Source organism: Gymnodraco acuticeps, unplaced genomic scaffold (genome assembly GCF_902827175.1).
Source record: "Gymnodraco acuticeps unplaced genomic scaffold, fGymAcu1.1, whole genome shotgun sequence".
NCBI classification, from domain to species: Eukaryota; Metazoa; Chordata; class Actinopteri; order Perciformes; family Bathydraconidae; genus Gymnodraco; species Gymnodraco acuticeps.
The window spans coordinates 5,221,155-5,240,268 of NW_022990981.1; the positions used below are offsets into that span (position 1 = coordinate 5,221,155).

General features: G+C 41.4%; 1 protein-coding gene across 3 annotated transcripts in view; it reads left to right on the forward strand.

Moving 5' to 3' along the window:
• The window catches only part of apc2 (APC regulator of WNT signaling pathway 2), a 69,313-nt gene that overhangs the window by 31,593 nt on the left and 18,606 nt on the right, over positions 1-19,114 (forward strand). The window lies entirely within an intron of this gene.

Below are 19,114 nucleotides of genomic sequence, written 5' to 3' on the forward strand. Positions count from 1 at the left end.
AAGTTAATATACCCAGAGTGACTAGATTAATTTTAACTGATATTATCTTGTTAGTTCTTCACAGTTCTTTACATGATGGTTCTGGGTCAGTAGAACCTGAAGAACATGATTAGACATACAGAGGTCTCTCCTTATCCTTGCTCTGTCCATCTGCATCTTGGCTCATTGCCATGCAGAGACAGGTCTGAGAGCTGAGCTGTGATTGGCTGTTGCCAGGCTGCAGGGCTGGCATGGAGCGAGTCTGAGATAAAGACAGCGAGTGGCTCAGCTTCCCTCTGAGAATAACAACGAGGCAGCAGGGAGATAAAAACATCAGCGGCAGAGAGACCAGCTAATACTGTGTCATTCTTCTAGCCCAGCTCCCTGAAGAGCACAGGCTCAGATTCTTTGTTGTGTCCCTTTTAGGGTTGCAAAGGGGCGGAAAATGTCCGGTACATTTCCGGAAAGTTTCCATGGGAAGTTAAGCTGTGGAATTTTGGAAATATTCGATGCAACATTTTAAAAAAAACATGAATTTTTTTTTTTTTTAAGAGAACAAGTTTTAACTATTTTATTGAACAATTATTTGTTTCATTGAAGAACGAAAACATGGAGGAATGCACAGTGCCTGTAGGGGGTGTGGTCTCAATAGCCATCAGAGTTGGCAGTAACGCGTTACTGTAATAATATTACTTTTGTCGGTAACGGAGTAGTGTAACGCGCTACTTTTATAATTCAGTAATCACACTACAGTTACTAACATTGCCCCGACACGCGTTACTTCGTTACTTACTAAAATCAGTCATAATCAAACCTCAACAAACACCTGCAAAGAACACATGCTAAGGTGAAGCTAACGCACAGCTATTTGTTGTTTGTTTATATCACGTAGTCTGTTCTTCTTCTCTGTTTTCCGGTTGTTGCCTGTTTTGAATGACGAATACACACTACCGCCGCCTGCTGGTAAGGAGAGTTATTGCCACTCACGCATGCGCAGTTCGTACGTGCTCGGCTGAAGTCTTTGCAGTGTCTGGTTCCAGTGCAACACATGGCCAACAGGAGAACACGCCGACGCAACAGCGTGAGCAGAGATAGACTGCGCAAAATACAGATATCAGGAGACAGAGGACAGCCACGGTCAGATAGGAAAACATTCAGGATCTGGATCAGTCTTATGCGACAATGGAAACTGAACTAAAGAGAACATTTGAAACTCTGGAAGTTTTGTGGTGCTCACACACATCCATATTCTGGATGGTTCACCTCACAACTCATTGGGTCTTTAGCTTCTTAAAGTGTTATATGGGTCTAAAACAGGCCAAAACTCCTGTAACGTTTATTTAAAGGGGACCTATCATGCAAAATGCACTTTTGTACGTCTTTTATACATGAATATGTGTCCCCGGTGTGTCAGGGAACTCACCAAGTGTCAGAAAACACAACCCTCTCTCTTTTCCTCCATACCCAAATCTCTAAAAACGGTGCTGCAACGGATCTGATCCAGACTGATCCAGATTTGAAATTGTTCTGACGTCAGAAACGGGGTGCTCCGCCTATATGGGCAACTCTCCACCCGAATGAGGCATGGTAACAGCATGGTAACATGACGCTCGTGCCCCGCCCCCCTCCTTTGCAGGGGGGCGTAGTCAGCTGCAGCTCATTTGCCACAGAATCAGCCCTTGTGAAAACAGGGCTGGAATAGAGCAAATAGAGCGAAATGAAGCATAGCTAAAATGCATGATCTGTTTGGTATTTTGAAAAAATACTATACAGACATGTTTTATATAGGTATGGCCCTACAATATATTATTCAAATATAGCATGATAGGTCCACTTTAAGAATCAAAAAGAGAAGAATCTTGGATTAAAGGAGACCAGAGAACTGGGTCAGACCTAAAAAACAAGGATAGCACTTTGGTTAACTATAATTAATTATGTTCTGAATTGTTTCAAAACAACAAGAGAACAATAACTTATAACTGTAAAATATAATACAATATGTTTTTTATAGCATTTTTAAAAACAATATTAGATAGTAGATAAAGACAAATTACACATCAGTATAAAATACCATACAGTATTGCAAAAAAGATCAATAACAAACACATTATTGTTAGATAAAAGCCTTGTACTTTATTTAAATTACAGAATATATATTTATTTATGCATTCAATTAGACATTTGCTAACATGAATTGCCACATTATATTCCTATTTATGTGCATTTATTAAAATGATCTGCTGAGCCTGAGACATTATTATAGTGCAGATTCCGAATACATTTTGGGTGAAAGTAGTGTCCTTTTTTTGGAGATCAGTGTGCTATATTATTTCTATCTGCCAGGGTATGTACAGTGTTTTACCGTGTGTAGCAACATTGTAAATAGTCCAGAAGGAATTATGTATTTTTAAAGGTCACCTATCAATGCACTTTTTGATGTCTTTTATACATTAATATGTGTCCCCGGTGTGTAAGGAGACTGTGTCAGAAAATAAAACCCTCTCTCTTTTCCTCCGTACCCACATCTCTAAAAACGGGGCTACAACGGAGCTGATCCAGATTTGCTGCGTCATGACGACATTACCAGAGGGGCTGGCTTTACGCCCACGGTCCTATGAGAAACTCGCTATCAGAAACAAAGCCCGTCGTGTTTTATCGAAATCAGTCAGAAGTCGCAACGGCTCATTTCAAAATAAACGTGGATTTGTGTAAAAAAATAGTTTTTCGGGGTTTGGGTGTTTTTAAACAAACAAAGTATTGGCTTTCAGAATATGAAACTTTTATTTCCAAATTCAGATGATAAATACAACTTTGAAGCTTGTAACGGCATAATTACAAGCGGAGAACGGAGTAACTTGACGTCACTGCGGGCATAACAACAGCCGGTGTTTCTCGTGAGTGTTTTCCCCGGGACACAAACACAATGCACACAAACGTACGTATACACACACACACACTCGCGAGCTTCCCCCAGACCAGTAATCCAAACGAAAATATCTTCCCTCCGTAGTATTTTGATAATTTTCTCTGCTCATAATCAATCAGATCAATGGATTCCGATGGAGGAAACTTTGAAGGCCTTTTTCTCAAAATGATGACTTGATGACAGTCATTATATAATGTGACATATTTTGCTGGCAGGATATAAAAGGTACTCACCTTGTGGTAAACCCTCGAGAGAGAAAGCGTTTGAGCTCCATACTGTTTCAGAAATAATGCTTGTTTTGTATTGGAACATGATATGGCGTTAAATCACGGCAGCGTTTAGCTGAGAATCTCGGTAGAATTCTGAGCTCCCCCCCCCCTTTTTTTTAAAGCTACGGACACAGAATCAGCACTTGTCTAACAGGGCTGAAATAGAGGGGTATGAGGCTTCAATGGGTGATCTGTTTGGTATTTTGAGCAAAACACTTCATAGACATGTTTTTTATATATCTGAGACATACAATATATGCCTACAAATAGTATAATAGGAGACCTTTAAGACAATGAAAAAACAGCACCTCCTCCAAATTCTGGTAATTGTTTGTATTTTTGCCTAAAAATGAGAAAAAACTTTTTTCCATTAAAGGTACTGCGACAAATAAAATCCAATAGAATCAAACCAGAACCAGAAGTAGGAAACCGTAGCATACTTTACTTCATCGTCTGTTTCACTCTTGAATCCTACTCAATGCTGAATTTACAAATACTAGGAACTAGCAATTTAAATCATTATTACATTATGAAATTGTTTACTTCTTCTGGAAACCAGTAGAGTTGCCCCCTGATGGCCATTAGATACATTGCAAGTGTAAGGCTCTTTGGCATACGTATACTGTATATACAGTAAAATACTATAACAGTAGTAACAGAACCAGGTGGTAATGGTATACTCAGTGCTGGAATTGGGCCGGTACTCACCGGTACGCAGTACCGGCACTTCTGGTTCTGACCCATGGAGTACCGGCACTTCTTGCTCAGTACCGGCATGCTGGCGGTACTCCGGTACTCATGCACCGTGCCAGTACTCAACACTCTCCCGCCGTTCTTATTATACATCCATATATATATATACAGCCGCCCGGTACTCAGTAGATGCGTCATGAGGTGCCGAACGGACATTCTCATCGCTCTAACCGCTGGAGTTTCACAGCGGCTGTCAGCTGTTTACTCCTGTCATTCAAACAGAACGTGCTGGAGAGGGGGCGGGGCTTATCTTCTCCATGTAAATACTGTGGTGGAAACGACTATGTCAAAATTAACCTATTTGACCGTGATTTAATAGTAATACACGTTTCAAAATAATAATAATAATAATGCCGAAGTAACAACATACTGAAAACTGTTAGTAAAACCATGTTTTAATGCTTTACAATTTACATACCTAGATGCACGTGTGTTGTGTTTATGCAGTGCAACTCCCACCCAGTGGGTGGCTATGTAGAGTGATAGAACAGAGCAGGCACGCCCCCGAGAGAAGGAAAGCAAGTCACGTCACAAATTAGCCTTTCTAAAATGTTAGCGTGGATTAATAAAAGTGCAAAAAGACAGCGGTTGTCGCCGGAAGAAACTTCAAATACAGAGAATGCTGTGCCTGTGTTGGAAATTGTGTCTGATGGGGAGCTTTCTTTGGTTGATCCTCCTGCTCCAAGTTCTAGTGCATTAGCATTAGCACTAGCTCCGCCGCCTCCTCCAGAGCCTCTAACGTTAGCTGCTGCTGGCGCAACTGCCACCACCAACACCGGGCAAAGCGATGCACCTGACTGCTGGACAACGGAGCAGGTGCAATATTTTTGCAAGACCAATGCATGGCTCCTTCTTAAAGATAAGAAGCTAGGATGTCGGATATGCAGAGATGTCAAATCTTTGGGAATACACACTGGACAAGGACTGAAACTGTCAACTGAATGGGGTGAGTGTGCAGTGTCTCATTTCGGTGTTGACAAGGGCAAACAACAAGCTAGCCTGAGAAAAAAAAATCAAAGAACATAAAGAATCACAAGCCCATGTAAAAGCTGCTGACTTCCTTACATCTGCTTCATGTGAAACTATTCAACATCAAGTGCAGTCTATGCATAAATCTGAATTAGACACCACTATCAGAGTTTTTCGAACGGCATATAAAATTGGCAAACATAGCCGGCCATTCACAGACATGCCAATTGATTTGAATGTACAGAAACGGAATGGGCTGAACGTGGGCAGGGTTTTGCACTCCAATAAAACCTGTGGCGAAATCATCGACCACATAGCTCATGAGCTGAAGAAAAAAATGGCAAAAGACATTACAGAAAACCAAAGAAAACTCTGTGTTTTGGTCGATGAATCTACCACTATTAGTGGTAAAACGGTGCTTGTTGTGTGTCTACGCTCAGCATTAGCTGATGCTGAGCCCGAAACGTTTTTTTGGGAGCTGATCGAGTTGGATGGAACAACGGCTGATGACATCACAAAGGCGTTAATGGAGTGTCTTGGAAGAGATTTTAACGAGGACTTTTTAGGTCAGTGTTTCGTTTATTTTGCATGTGATGGGGCTTCAGTCATGCTAGGGAAGAGAACAGGCGTTGCTACCCAGTTGTGTAGTAAATTCCCAAGCCTGTTTGTGTGGCACTGCTCCAATCATCGTCTAGAGCTGGCAGTTGGGGATGTGGTCAAGGAGGTCTCAGGGCTCAATCATTTCCAGATCTTTTTTGACAAACTCTATTCCTTGTTCCATGCCTCCCCCAAAAATCAGAGGCAGTTAGCGCAGTGTGCGCAAGCAGTCGGACAGCGTCTCCTGGTGATAGGGCGTGTTTTGTCCATCCGCTGGGTGGCTTCAAGTGAAAGGAGCGTCAGAGCAGTCTGGGAAAACTACCGAGTGCTTCATGATCACTTCACAAATGCTGCAAACGACACGAGCAGGGATTCCAGAGACAGAGCAAAGTACAAGGGCCTGGATGATGTGCTCACATCTGCAACGTTTGTCAGCAATCTGGGACTGATGTACGATGCGCTCACAGAGCTCAGCGACCTCTCTCGGCAACTGCCTACAGCAGATAGGCTCTTAACTCGAGAAATACGAGTTTTTGAATCCATGGTCACCATGCCTGGCCCACACATGACTACAGTTCATACAGCTCTAGCTGAGAAGTCCTTCAAGGGTGTTGCCCTGCGTGAGAACGGCAGGCTTGTACAGATTCATGCAGGTCAGTTTTTCCGCAGTATGGTAGAGAATCTGAGACACAGAATGACTTCCACAACCTCCTCTCATGTCAGCACAAGAGAAATCCCATTACATGGCCGGGAGGCCCGGGACAATCAGCTAATCCAGGACATGAAAGTTATCCATCCTGGAAGTTGGCCTGAAGAGGAGTTAGACGTACAGTATGGGGACGTAGAGGTGCTACGTTTGTGCGAAGTGCTGAAAGTGGACAGAAGAGAGACTGTTCAGGGCTTTCGCGAATACAAGGAAACCAGGGCATCCCATACACCTGCTGCCATGGAGCCTCTACTGAAAGCAGTCCGAACCATCGCTGTCTCCACTAGTGAGTGTGAGCGGGCATTCAGCTGCATGAACGATATCCTTACTGCAAAAAGGAATGCTCTCTCTGTCAGCCGACTGTCCAGCCTGGTTTTCATTAAATGTAATGGACCATCACTAGGACAGTTCAATCCGGAACAGTATGTGAGGTCCTGGCTGGCAAAGGGAAGGAGAAGTGCTGATGAAAGAGCCTGTCCAGCTCCAGCCCCTGATACTGATGTCCCCAAGGCCTTCTGGAGCCTTTTCTAACAATGTGAAGTATATTGCAAAGCAGCTCACCCAGTGAGAAGACTTTTGGCATAATGTGCCGATTTGTACAGATCCTGGAGATAGAAGGACTTCAGACCAACCTGGGAGTTATCTGATCAGCTTGGTGTTCAATGTAACTCTTTACCATGGCTCAGACTTTGTTACTTGCAGTTACAGTTTCTCATTTTAGATTGTGCAAATTTTGCATTTGTTTTTACATGTTCTTTGTTCATGCTCTTTATCATTTTTCTGAGTTGGAAAGTTAGATTGCACCATAGTTTACTTTATACATATTTGTATTCTTCAGTGGTGAAGTATATTGCAAAGCAGCTCAGCCATGTGAGAAGACTTTTGGCACTTTTTTGTTTTTCGTTTTCTGAGTTGGAAAGTTAGATTGCATTCAAAATGTACAGAAATACTTAATTTTGTTAAAGCTTTTTATAAAAAATGCTTCTGACCAGAGCTTTGTTTCCTTGTCATTAATGTTGAACACCACCAGAGGGGCTCTCACCTGAAAGGTCTCTGCTTCATGTGTCTTCAGCAGAAGATCTAGACTTTGATGGCTATATTTTCAGTTAATATTGACCTTACTGAGCTTTAGCCATATCCGCTGCCTATCATAAAAAATGTTAAGTACAGTGAACCTTTCTAAAATATACAGTAGTAAAGAGACAAACCCACCAGCATTATAGTAGCCAAATTCTTGTTTGTGGGCTGTATATATAAAATTGACTTGAAAAAGTTGCTGATTTTAGAGTACTGGCACCTTTTTCATTCCAATTCAAGCACTGGGTATACTAAGAACTAACAGATTTATTTATAAGTTTAGTTTATCCAGCTCTGGATGGTGAACTTATGTCATCCTGCGTCTGTGACATTTCCTGGCAGTCTGTCCTCAGATGAAGATGGTAGGTGAGATCTCTGTCCCTGCCTCCGCTGACAGATGAGTCTTGGCAGTGAAGTGATCCTGTCTCCTCTCCTCGCGCTGACGTCCATTTTGTGGTCATGTGTGCAGCTGGCTGTTTAATGGAGGAGGATTGGATCAGAGCCATACACTCAGTCACATTCACGCAAGAAGAAATATACAGGCATCCTTTGTTATTACACACACACACTCACACACACACACACACACACACACACACACACACACACACACACACACTGACACTCATTTGAATTCACAGACTGAAATCCTCAGTCGTATCAAAGCGTTCATCCCCCTTCTCTCCATCCCGTCACCATAGCAACGCCTAAGGGTGTGATGTGTGAGCCAAAGACTGTCTGCAGACAAAGAGGAGTGTGTGTGTGTGTGTGTGTGTGTGTGTGTGTGTGTGTGTGTGTGTGTGTGTGTGTGTGTGTGTGTGTGTGTGTGTGTGTGTGTGTGTGTGTGTGTGTGTGTGTGTGTGTGTGTGTGTGTGTGTGTGTGTGTGTGTGTGTGTGTGTGCAGGCATGCCTTGATCTGATTGACCGACTCAAAAATAAAGTTAAAAACATAAATGATGAAAAACATAAAAAGAAACGTAGAGAGGAAGAAGAAGCAAGAACAAAAAGAGGGAATACTCATGATAACATGGCCTACTTTCCACTACTACTTAAATGAGTTTTCTTTATAAATCAGCCTAGATGTAAAAGCTGCTTCAGGGAGCGGTCTATGAGTCTACACAGGATGGGTAAGAAGTGTTCAAAAGATCAAATTGAAAGTATTTCTCATCAGTCTCTCTGTCTGTGCTCCTGTTATTAATATAAATGATTCAGCCGTTGGCTTTTAAATGCACAGAGAGCAGAAATGGGTCAGTGTTGTTTTCCTCCTTCTCTGGCATTCAGCCCAGAACTGACTTCACCTAATGTACTTCAGTCAGACAACTCACGTGTTCCTTTAACATGTTTATTAGAAGCAGCATATAGTTGAGTTTGGCGACTAGGCTCGGGCATCATCACTCCATAGATATACATAGCACCGTGAGTGATGATTAAATAACTAACCCCCGAGCCTACAGGTGGAAGCTGGGGTGGAAGCTGGGGTGGTGGTGGGGGCAGGCAAGCAGCAGCGACGTAGAGGTAGCTGCAGCAATAGCAGCAGCAAGCAATGCATGGAGAGAGATCTGGCAGGTTAAATAGAGCGGCGTATTAAGGAGACTCTGTTTGGTTGGTTGTAGAGTGGCAAGGGGGCGTTATGTATGAATGCAGCATAAGTGCTCGTGTTGACTGCCTGAACTAGCTCGCAGGCTTCGCCCCATGAGAGGATTTATAAATAATATGAACAAAAAAAATCATGCTGAAATATAGTTAGGAGCTGTGCAACGGTCAGTGTATGTTTTGGTCATTGGATTTTCTTTTCACAAAAGGATATTCAAAACAAAAAACGACTGAATATTTAATTTTCGTTTTAAAATTGAAAAACCAAAATGAAATACAAGGCGTTTTTTTTATCATGGTCAAAAGGGATTTACTAAACTTAAAAAACGGGATGATTTTCATTTTCTACTTCTCAAAACAAAAAATAAAATCACTAGAAAACAGAAACAAAAAAACTAGTTTTTTCATATTCTGCTACCGGAAGTTACCTTACAAAATAAGAACGCAGATGAGGTCAGAATAATCCGTGTATCTACCGTCCAATTGTTTTTCTTTATTAAACACGTAAACGGAAGAGCGTCTGAGAGGCGTTTTTGTTTTTTGCTTTTCACCTTACTAAATGGTCAAATGGTCCTTGGAGCGAGGGGCGGGGCGAGACTCTCGGAAGTGATTTCAAAACAAAAGCACTCGTTTGCTAGAATCTTGTTTTTTCAAATCAGCTGCTCTTCATTATTCCTGCTATATTTGACGAGTGACACAAATATTTGTTGCCACAAGTTCTTAAGGAAACTGACACTGTTGGATTTGGTTCTAGTTTGACTTCTACCAGAAATAAAGTACTTTTGCTGTGTACTTTGTGAGTAATCCTCTGTCAAAGTCCCCTCCTTAGTAGCCTACATAATGCATGTTTTTCTGCTATCTTTGATGAGTGATACAAATATAATTTTACCATTAGTTCTTAATGAAATTGATACTGTTTGACTTTGTTTTAGTTAGCCTACTATACATTGAAGTACTTTTACTGTGTATTTTTTTAGGAATACTCTTTCAAAGTCCCCTGCTGAGAACAAAATCAAGCCACTTCTGCTCAGTTTGATGAGGGAATTATTTTTTGTTGCAATTAGTTCTTCGTGAGATTGATCCTGTTGGACTCAGTACTAGTGAAACTACCCCCACAAGTACTATGAAGTACTTACTGTGTACTGTTCCAGTACTCCTCTGTCAATGTCCCCTCCTGAGAACAAGAATGCATGTTTCTCTGCTATTTTGAATAAGCGTTAAAAAAAAAACTTTCTTCCTGAGACTGATATTGTTGGACAGAGTATTTTAAGAGGATATGGTAGACATGACATCAGCAATACTTCCAGTCAGTACTCCGGCAGCAGCATTTTACATCTTGGAAAGTCTTTAGAGTCTGGCCTGGATAGCTGGTCTATCCTTCAGCACACTGACACACCCTGTCACTCTTGTTGGCCTTGTTGTCTTTTAAAATATGATTATTTCTCTGCTCCTAGTTAAGTCCTTGCAGATTCTTCCTTCAGTCCCAGTCATCGCATGACCTTCGAAAAATGTGTCCAATTCAACAAAATGTTTTTTTTGTGAGTGAAGGCTAAATTATAGATTGTTTGATTGTGTAATTACAAGGTGAGAGAAAATAAATCCAAATCCTCCTATGAAACCTATTTTATTTACTTTTCCATGTTATACTTATACTTACTTGCATTAGAACATTTGCATGTTGAACTACAATGATTCATCATTTTAAAAAATTGATAAAAATGTATAAATTAATAATGTTGTGTGCAAACATTTCAAATTTAAATATAAAATGAAAAATAAGTTTACTTTTGAAATTATTTCTCACAAAAACCTTTCTAAATTATAGTCAATTATTAAAAAAGGGTTTAGTCAATATACGTTTTTCTGCCTAAAATAGTTGAAATTGAAAGTAAACTATATCAAACACCACATGCATTATTACATTACATTACATTGCATTTAGCTGACGCTTTTATCCAAAGCGACTTACAATAAGTACATTCGACCAGGAAGACACAACCTTGAAGAAAACAGAATCATATAAGTACATCAGGTTTCATAGAGCCAAACATTTCAAGTGCTACTCAACTGGCTTTAGGTAAGCCAGTCCTTTATCAGTATATAAGTGCTCTGTTAGCAGTTCTTTGTTAGTAATTCTCTCGCTCGAAGTGGAGTCGAAAGAGATGAGTTTTCAGTCTGCGCCGGAAGATGTGTAAGCTTTCTGCTGTCCTGATTTCAATAGACATCCATGGCAATTAATCCATTTTTGCACACTATTTAAATTGACTTTGGTTAGTTAATACAAATATTGATATTATACTGTATATATATATATATATATATATATATAGCATATAATTGATGCAGTCTTTCTTAACACTTTTTTAAAAAAATACTGCAAATGAAGAATATTTTAAATGTTCTGCACAGATAGACAGATAGTGCCTTAACTTACAGCAGTTGAAAATATTTTTGAAAGGATAAATTCTTCATGGGCTTCAATGGCTCTCTAGTAAAGGGTGTTTTATGGTTGCTTATGTTATCCTCAGATAGTGGTTTGTTTAAATAACTACTGACATTTTATAAATATTGCAAAAAAGGGCTCCAAAAAAGGCATATATATATATAACCTGGCCGGCTTAGCCAGTGTGTATTTCTTCAAGCACCACAAGATTCATAGTTTATAAAGTACAATTCTGGGCCATTGATTGTATCATTTCTCCAAACACATACAGTAAAAATGCCTGTTTTGAAGCCTTAAAATGGTGCAGGAAAAGGACTTTACATTGGGTTATACTTAAAGACAGGACTATTCAGTGAAGAGAAGAGAAAAAGGAACACAGAGAAGTATACGTTTTTTGGGAGTTTGATTTATTTTAAATTAACACTAATACAAAATTAAAACCTATAATTGCACAAAAACCATTATTAAAAAAAAGAACTATTTCACATAAACTTCTGGTTTTTACTGGGGATGGGGCAGTTCAACTTGATTTTGGAGGGGGGGTGCTCCATAGTTTATGGGCGCTTTACGCAATATAGGCGTAGTTATGTTAGTGTAAGATAATAAGATGTACTTTGTTGATCCAAAATCGGGAAATTGTGTTGTTATGTAATTTTAATTTCTAACTTTTTTTTTCATTTTTTTTTCCAAATGTTTGGCGCCCCCGATGGGTTGATGCGCCCTTAGCATTCGCCTATACTTCCTATGCCAAGGGCCGGCCCTGACTTTGTGAGTAATCCTCTGTCAAAGTCCCTTCCATAGTAGGCTACATAATGCACGTTTTTCTGCTATCTTTGATGAATGATCAAAATAAAATGTTACTATTAGTTCTTAATGACATTGAGACTGTTTGACTTTGATACTGTTTGACTTTGTATTACTTAGCCTACTTTGTATTACTTAGCCTACTACTTACAATACATTGAAGTACTTTTACTGTGTATTGTTTGAGAAATCCTCTGTCAAAGTCCCCTGCTGAGAACAAAATCAAGCCACTTCGGCTAAGTTTGATGAGGGAATTCTTTTTTGTTGCCATTCGTTCTTCGTGAGATTGATCCTGTTGGACTCAGTACTAGTGAAACTACCCCCAGATGTACTATGAAGTACTTACTGTGTAGTTTTTCAGTAATCCTCTGTCAATGTCCCCTCCTGAGAACAAGAATGCATGTTTCTCTGCTATTTTGAATAAGCATTAAAACACCTTTCTTCATGAGACTTATATTGTTGGACAGAGTATTTTAAGAGGATATGGTAGGCTAGACATAATATCAGCAATACTTTCAGTCAGTACTCCAGCAGCAGCATTTTTACCCCTTTGAAAGTCTTTAGACTAGAGTCTGGCCTGGATAGCTGGTCACAAATATCCTTCAGCAAAGTGACACACTCTGTCTGTCTCTTGATGGCCTCTTATGATGCTGCTGTCTTTTAATATATGATTATTTCTCAGCCGCTAGTTCGTTCCTCGCCGATTCTTCAGTCTCATCAGCCTTATCAGCCTCATCCTTCCATCAGTCCCAGTCAACGCATCAGCCTCCAGCACACTTCCAGTGTCTGACTCCATATGATATTGTCCTGATGCTGTAAGGGTGATGCCCAAGCCCCCAGGAAGTGCACCGGACTCTGAGGAAACTATTTGTTGTGGCCAAACGGCGGTACTACACTTCCATATTAGTCGCTGGGCCCGGAAACACTTGTTCCCATTGACCAACATTGGGAAAGAGACGTCTGTAAATCGTTGGATAATTTTTTTAAACTAAATAAACTACCCAGTATGAACATTTGTATTATTAAAAACATTCGGTCTTCAAGTTGTAAAATATGCTAATAACGTTATTCTGAGAGTTATTTTAAATCTCAGATCTGCTCAAGTGAACCTGTTACACAGGTCTCAGTGGGGTACTCAACCCTGCATTACAATATAGGCAGGGACACTCTGCTGTCGCCCATCAGCTGTAGAGAGTTAACTAATTAGAGGAGCATGGCCCCACAGCTGTGAGAACTCAGCAATCAGGCGTCCATTTTAGTTAGCTCTTTCCTGGAGCGTCAGCTTCAGCGTCAGACAGCCGAAGACATTGGAGTCCTGCGGGAGTCAAAGACTGACAAAGACATTGGAGTCCTGCGGGAGTCACGAGGGTGGCAAAGAGGAGGCAACTCCTCCTCTGATTGAGCTAATTACCGCTGGTGTTTTATTTGATTTTATTTAGTTTTCTAGCCCCTCATGCTATAATCATGTGTATTTTCTCCATTCCTGTTCATGTGTCTTCTCGCAATTATCACTGCCGCCGTGTATCTCCTAATCGCTATAACCGGCCTGCTCTCCTCTATCCCACATGCTCCACTGAGATCCAACATCTAGTTTCAGGTGGCCTGTGGAACTGCCAGTCAGCTGTTCCCAAGGCTGACTTCATCTCTGGCTACGCCTCCCTGCAGACCCTGGATTTCCTTGCTCTCACTGAGACCTGGATTACTCCATTCAACACATCCACCCCAGCAGCTCTCTCCACAGCATATTCCTTCTCCCATACACCCAGACCCACTGGCAGAGGAGGTGGCACTGGTCTCCTGCTCTCTCCCAAATGGAGCTTTTCCCTCTTCAAGCTACCTAACTTCACTCCTTCCACCTTTGATTTCCATGCCGTCACAGTAACCCATCCTATACAATTAACCATTGTTGTTCTCTACCATCCACCAGGCGCCTTGGGGGACTTCTTGGAGGAATTAGATAATCTCCTCTCACACATCCCTGAAACTGGCCCTCCCGCTGTACTTCTCGGAGACTTCAACCTCCAGACGGGGAAGATAGACGAACTAACATCTCTGTTAACCGCCTTTGCTTTCTCACTGTCTCCGTCCCCACCAACTCATAAAGCTGGCAATGTCCTTGATCTCATATTCTCAAGGAACTGTACTACTTCTAACCTCTCTGTAAACCCGCTCAACACATCCGATCACTTCTTCATTTCATTCTCTCTACCCCTTTCCAAACATAACAAACTAATCTCTTCTCATCCTGCACCTGTCCGCCGTAACCTTCGTTCCCTCTCCCCCTCTACCTTTGCCTCATCGGTGCTCTCAGCCCTCCCTTCCTCTGATTCGTTCCAACTCCTGCCTCCAAACTCTGCTGCAGAAACTCTCCTAGAACCATCCTTAGGGCAGCAGAGCGTAAACGGTGAAAATCCAAACACTGTGACGACCTCCTAACCTATCAGGCTCTCCTCTCCTCTTTCTCTGCTTCGATCTCTCAGGCAAAAAGCACTTTCTTTCAATATAAGATCCAATCCTCCTATTCCAATCCCAAAAACTATTTTCCATCTTCTCCTCCCTCCTGGACCCCCCCAAAGCCCCTCCCCCCTCCTCCCTTCTGTCAAGCGACTTTGTTAACCACTTTGAAAAAAGGTTGATGATATTCGCTCTTCTTTTTCTGACTCACCTTTACTCACCGCTGGGTCACCAGACCCACCTTTCACCCACACACTAACCTCCTTCTCCCCTCTCTTTCCAAGTGAGGTTCTTACCCTCATTACCTCTGCCCGCCCTACCACCTGTCCTCTGGACCCTATCCCTTCAAACCTCCTTCAGACTATCGCTCCTGATATTCTACCGTTTCTCACCCATTTCATCAACACTTCTCTAACTTCTGGTCACTTTCCAAATAGTCTTAAGGAGGCAAGAGTAAACCCTCTCCTAAAGAAACCCACTCTCAACCCGTCTGATGTTATAAACTACAGGCCTGTCTCTCTCCTTCCATTCCTGTCTAAAACACTTGAACGCGCTGTCTTTAAACAATTCTCCTGTTATCTCCATCAGAACAACCTTCTGGATCCACACCAGTCTGGTTTCAAGGCAGGTCACTCCACAGAAACTGCCCTCCTTGCTGTCACTGAGGAACTGCACACTGCCAAAGCAGCATCCCTCTCCTCTGTCATCATCCTTCTGGACCTGTCTGCTGCATTCGACACAGTGAACCATCAGATCCTCCTTCACACTCTCCAAGAACTTGGAGTTTCAGGCTCTGCACTTTCCCTCCTCACCTCATACCTCAAAGACCGTACCTACAGGGTAACTTGGAGAGGGTCAGAGTCCGACCCTTGTCAATTAACTACAGGGGTCCCTCAGGGCTCTGTTCTTGGTCCCCTCCTCTTCTCCCTGTACACAAACTCGCTCGGATCAGTCATTAGTCCGCATGGTTTTTCATACCACTGCTACGCTGACGACACCCAATTAATTCTGTCCTTTCCCCGCTCAGAGACCCAGGTCGTCGCACGCATCTCTGCTTGTCTAGCTGACATCTCTCAGTGGATGTCTGCTCATCACCTCAAGCTCAACCTTGACAAGACTGAACTGCTTTTCCTTCCAGGAAAAGATTGTCCCACTCTTGACCTGACTATCAACATCGGCACCTCTGTTGTTTCCCCGACTCAGACTGCAAGGAATCTGGGTATGATCCTAGATAACAACCTGTCCTTCACTGCAAACATCGCTGCTACAACCCGCTGCTGCAGATACACACTTTACAACATCAGGAGGATACGTCCCCAGCTGACCCAGAAAGCCACGCAGGTTCTGGTCCAGGCTCTCGTCACCTCACGCCTAGACTACTGCAACTCCCTCCTGGCTGATCTTCCTGCATGTGCCATCCGACCTCTGCAGCTCATCCAGAATGCAGCGGCTCGTCTGGTCTTCAACCTTTCAAAATGTTCCCACACCACTCCGCTCCTCCGCTCACTTCACTGGCTTCCGGTAACTGCTAGAATCCTCTTCAAGACACTGGTACTTGCAAACCATGCTGCGAATGGATCTGGCCCTTCCTACATCCAGGACATGGTTAAACTGTACACCCCAGCGCGTGCACTACGCTCTGCATCAGCCAAACGACTCGCTGCACTCTCGCTGCGAGGGGGACCCAAGTTCCCATCAGCAAAAACACGTGGGTTTGCTATCCTGGCTCCAAAATGGTGGAATGAGCTCCCCATTGACATCAGGACAGCAGAAAGCCTGCACATCTTCCGGCGCAGACTGAAAACTCATATCTTTCGACTCCACTACGAGCGATAGAATTACTAACAAAGAACTGCTAACAGAGAACTTATATACTTATATACTAATAAAGGACTGGCTTACCTAAAGCCAGTTGAGTAGCACTTGAAATGTTTGGCTCTATGAAACCTGATGTACTTATATGATTCTGTTTTCTTCAAGGTTGTGTCTTCCTGGTCGAATGTATTTATTGTAAGTATATGTAATGTATTTATTGTAAAAGCGTCAGCTAAATGCAATGTAATGTAATTTTCCTCTGCATTATTAACGCGGATCTAACCCACGGGACCGCGCCACCCGGCACGTTCATGTGACGTGTTCAGTACTACATGAGTTTTACCTTTACCCTTGGATGCCCAATAAGAACGGATTATATGATTATATGAATACTTTCGTGACGTTTCACTCTCTCAAAAGTTGGGTCATTTTATCTTCATGCGCCAATGAGCAACTCTCGAATGAACGAGGCCCCGCCTCCCACGCTGTATCCAGTTCTTATTATACATCCATGGTGATGCCCCATGATCACAAAATGACCCCTCTAGAGTGCAAAGGACCTCATATTATGTTTGTCATTAATGTTACATCACCCATTATAACAGTTTTCTTTCCTTTTTTCTCTTCTCTTAACTGAATAGTCCTGTCTTTAAGTATAATACAATGTAAAGTCATTTTCCTGCACCATTTTAAGGCTTCAAAACAGGCATTTTTATTGTATGTGTTTGGAGAAATGACACAATCAATGGCCCAGATTTGTACTTTATAAACTATGAATCTTGTGGTGCTTGAAGAAATACACACTGGCTAAGCCGGCCAGGTTATATATGCCTTTTTTGGAGCCCTTTTTTGCAATATTTATTAAAATGTCATGAGTTATTTAAACAAACCACTATCTGAGGATAATACAAGCAACCATAAAACACCCTTTACTAGAGAGCCATTGAAGCCCATGAAGAATTTATCCTTCCACTAATCTTTTCAACTGCTGTATTAATAAAGTTGCCACGTGTTTTTAAATTCAAGTTAAGGCAATATCTGTGCAGAACATTACAAATATTCTTAATTTGCAGTATTTTTTTTAAAAAGTGTTCAGAAAGACTGCATTAACTATATATTATATATATAATATCAATATTTTTATTAACTAACCAAAGTCAATTTAAATAGCAGGCAAAAATGGGTCAATTGCCATGCATGTGGTGTTTGATATAGTTTACGTTCAATTTCAACTATTTTAGGCAGAAAAAACGTATATTGACCAAAACTTTTTTTAAATTTGAAATGTTTGCACACAACATTATTAATTTATACATTTTAATCCATTTAAAAAAATTATGAATCCATTTATTTTAAAGTATTTCCTTGAGGCTGGGAAATATATATCAGCATGTTGTTCAACATGCACATTTTCTAGGCAAGGCAAGTTTATTTATATAGCACCTTTCAGCACCAGGCAATTCAAGGTGCTTTACAAAAATGAAAGACATTCAGACAAAGGCATTTAAAAACAGTAAAAGATAATAAAAGAAACATTAAAAGAAAAACAAAAAATGAAAGACATTAAGAAAATGGCATATAAAATCAGTCATTAAAAAGAAAAGCTAATAAAATTCAAATTAAAAGATAGAAGTTACAGTGCAGTCTAAGATATGAATAGTTCAATTATTTCGGTTCTTGATTTTTAAGTTATTCACAGAACCTCCCTTTGGAAATCCGAACATTTCCGTCCCGATTGTTAATTTAGACTGATTGTTTTCACCATGTTATGCTCGCATGACATCCACAATCGGACCCTCAGGAGGGTGTACTAGCCCCCTACTCTGCTTTGCGTTCCATAACACTATTTTTCACCCGTCGGCGATGTGATACTTGTTCCTCAGTACAAATCACCCAAAAACTGATCGTAAACCCTGGCTACGACGGATATCCCAAATATCCTACTTTCGAGCAGTCCCTCTCACAAATGTCATGGAGTTTCAGACGGTTTTCACCATGTTTTGCTCGCATGACATCCACAATCGAACCCTCAGGAGGGTGTACTAGCCCCCTACTCTGCTTTGCGTTCCATAACAAAGTCTTTAAGTGTTACCTGAACACCCCGTGTTACCTAAACACTATTTTTCACCCGTCGGTGCTGTGATACTTGTTCCTCAGTACAACTCACCTAAAAACTGATCGTAAACCCTGGCTACGATAGATATCCCAAATATCCTACTTTCGAGCAGTCCCTCTCATAAATGTCATGGAGAAATTAATTACGTTTAAATTTAAAACATTAAAAGAAAAAATACATGGATAAAAGTTACAGTGCAGTCTAAGATATGAATAGTTCAATTAAAAGCAGCGACAAAAAGAAAAGTCTTCAGCCTGGATTTAAAAGTAGTCAGAGTTGCAGCGGACCTGCAGGTTTCTGGGAGTTTGTTCCAGATATTTGGAGCATAATAACTGAACGCTGCTTTATCATGTTTAGTTCTGACTCTGGGGACAGAAAGCTGACCAGTCCCTGAAGACCTGAGAGATCTGGATGGTTCATCATTTAGCAGGAGGTCAGAAATGTATTTAGGGCCTAAACCATTCAGTGCTTTATAAACCAGCAGCAGTATTTTGAAATCTATTCTTTGACACACAGGAAGCCAGTGTAAAGACTTCAGAACAGGAGTGATGTGATCCACTTTCTTAGTGTTAGTGAGGACTCGAGCAGCGGCATTCTGAATCAGCTGCAGCTT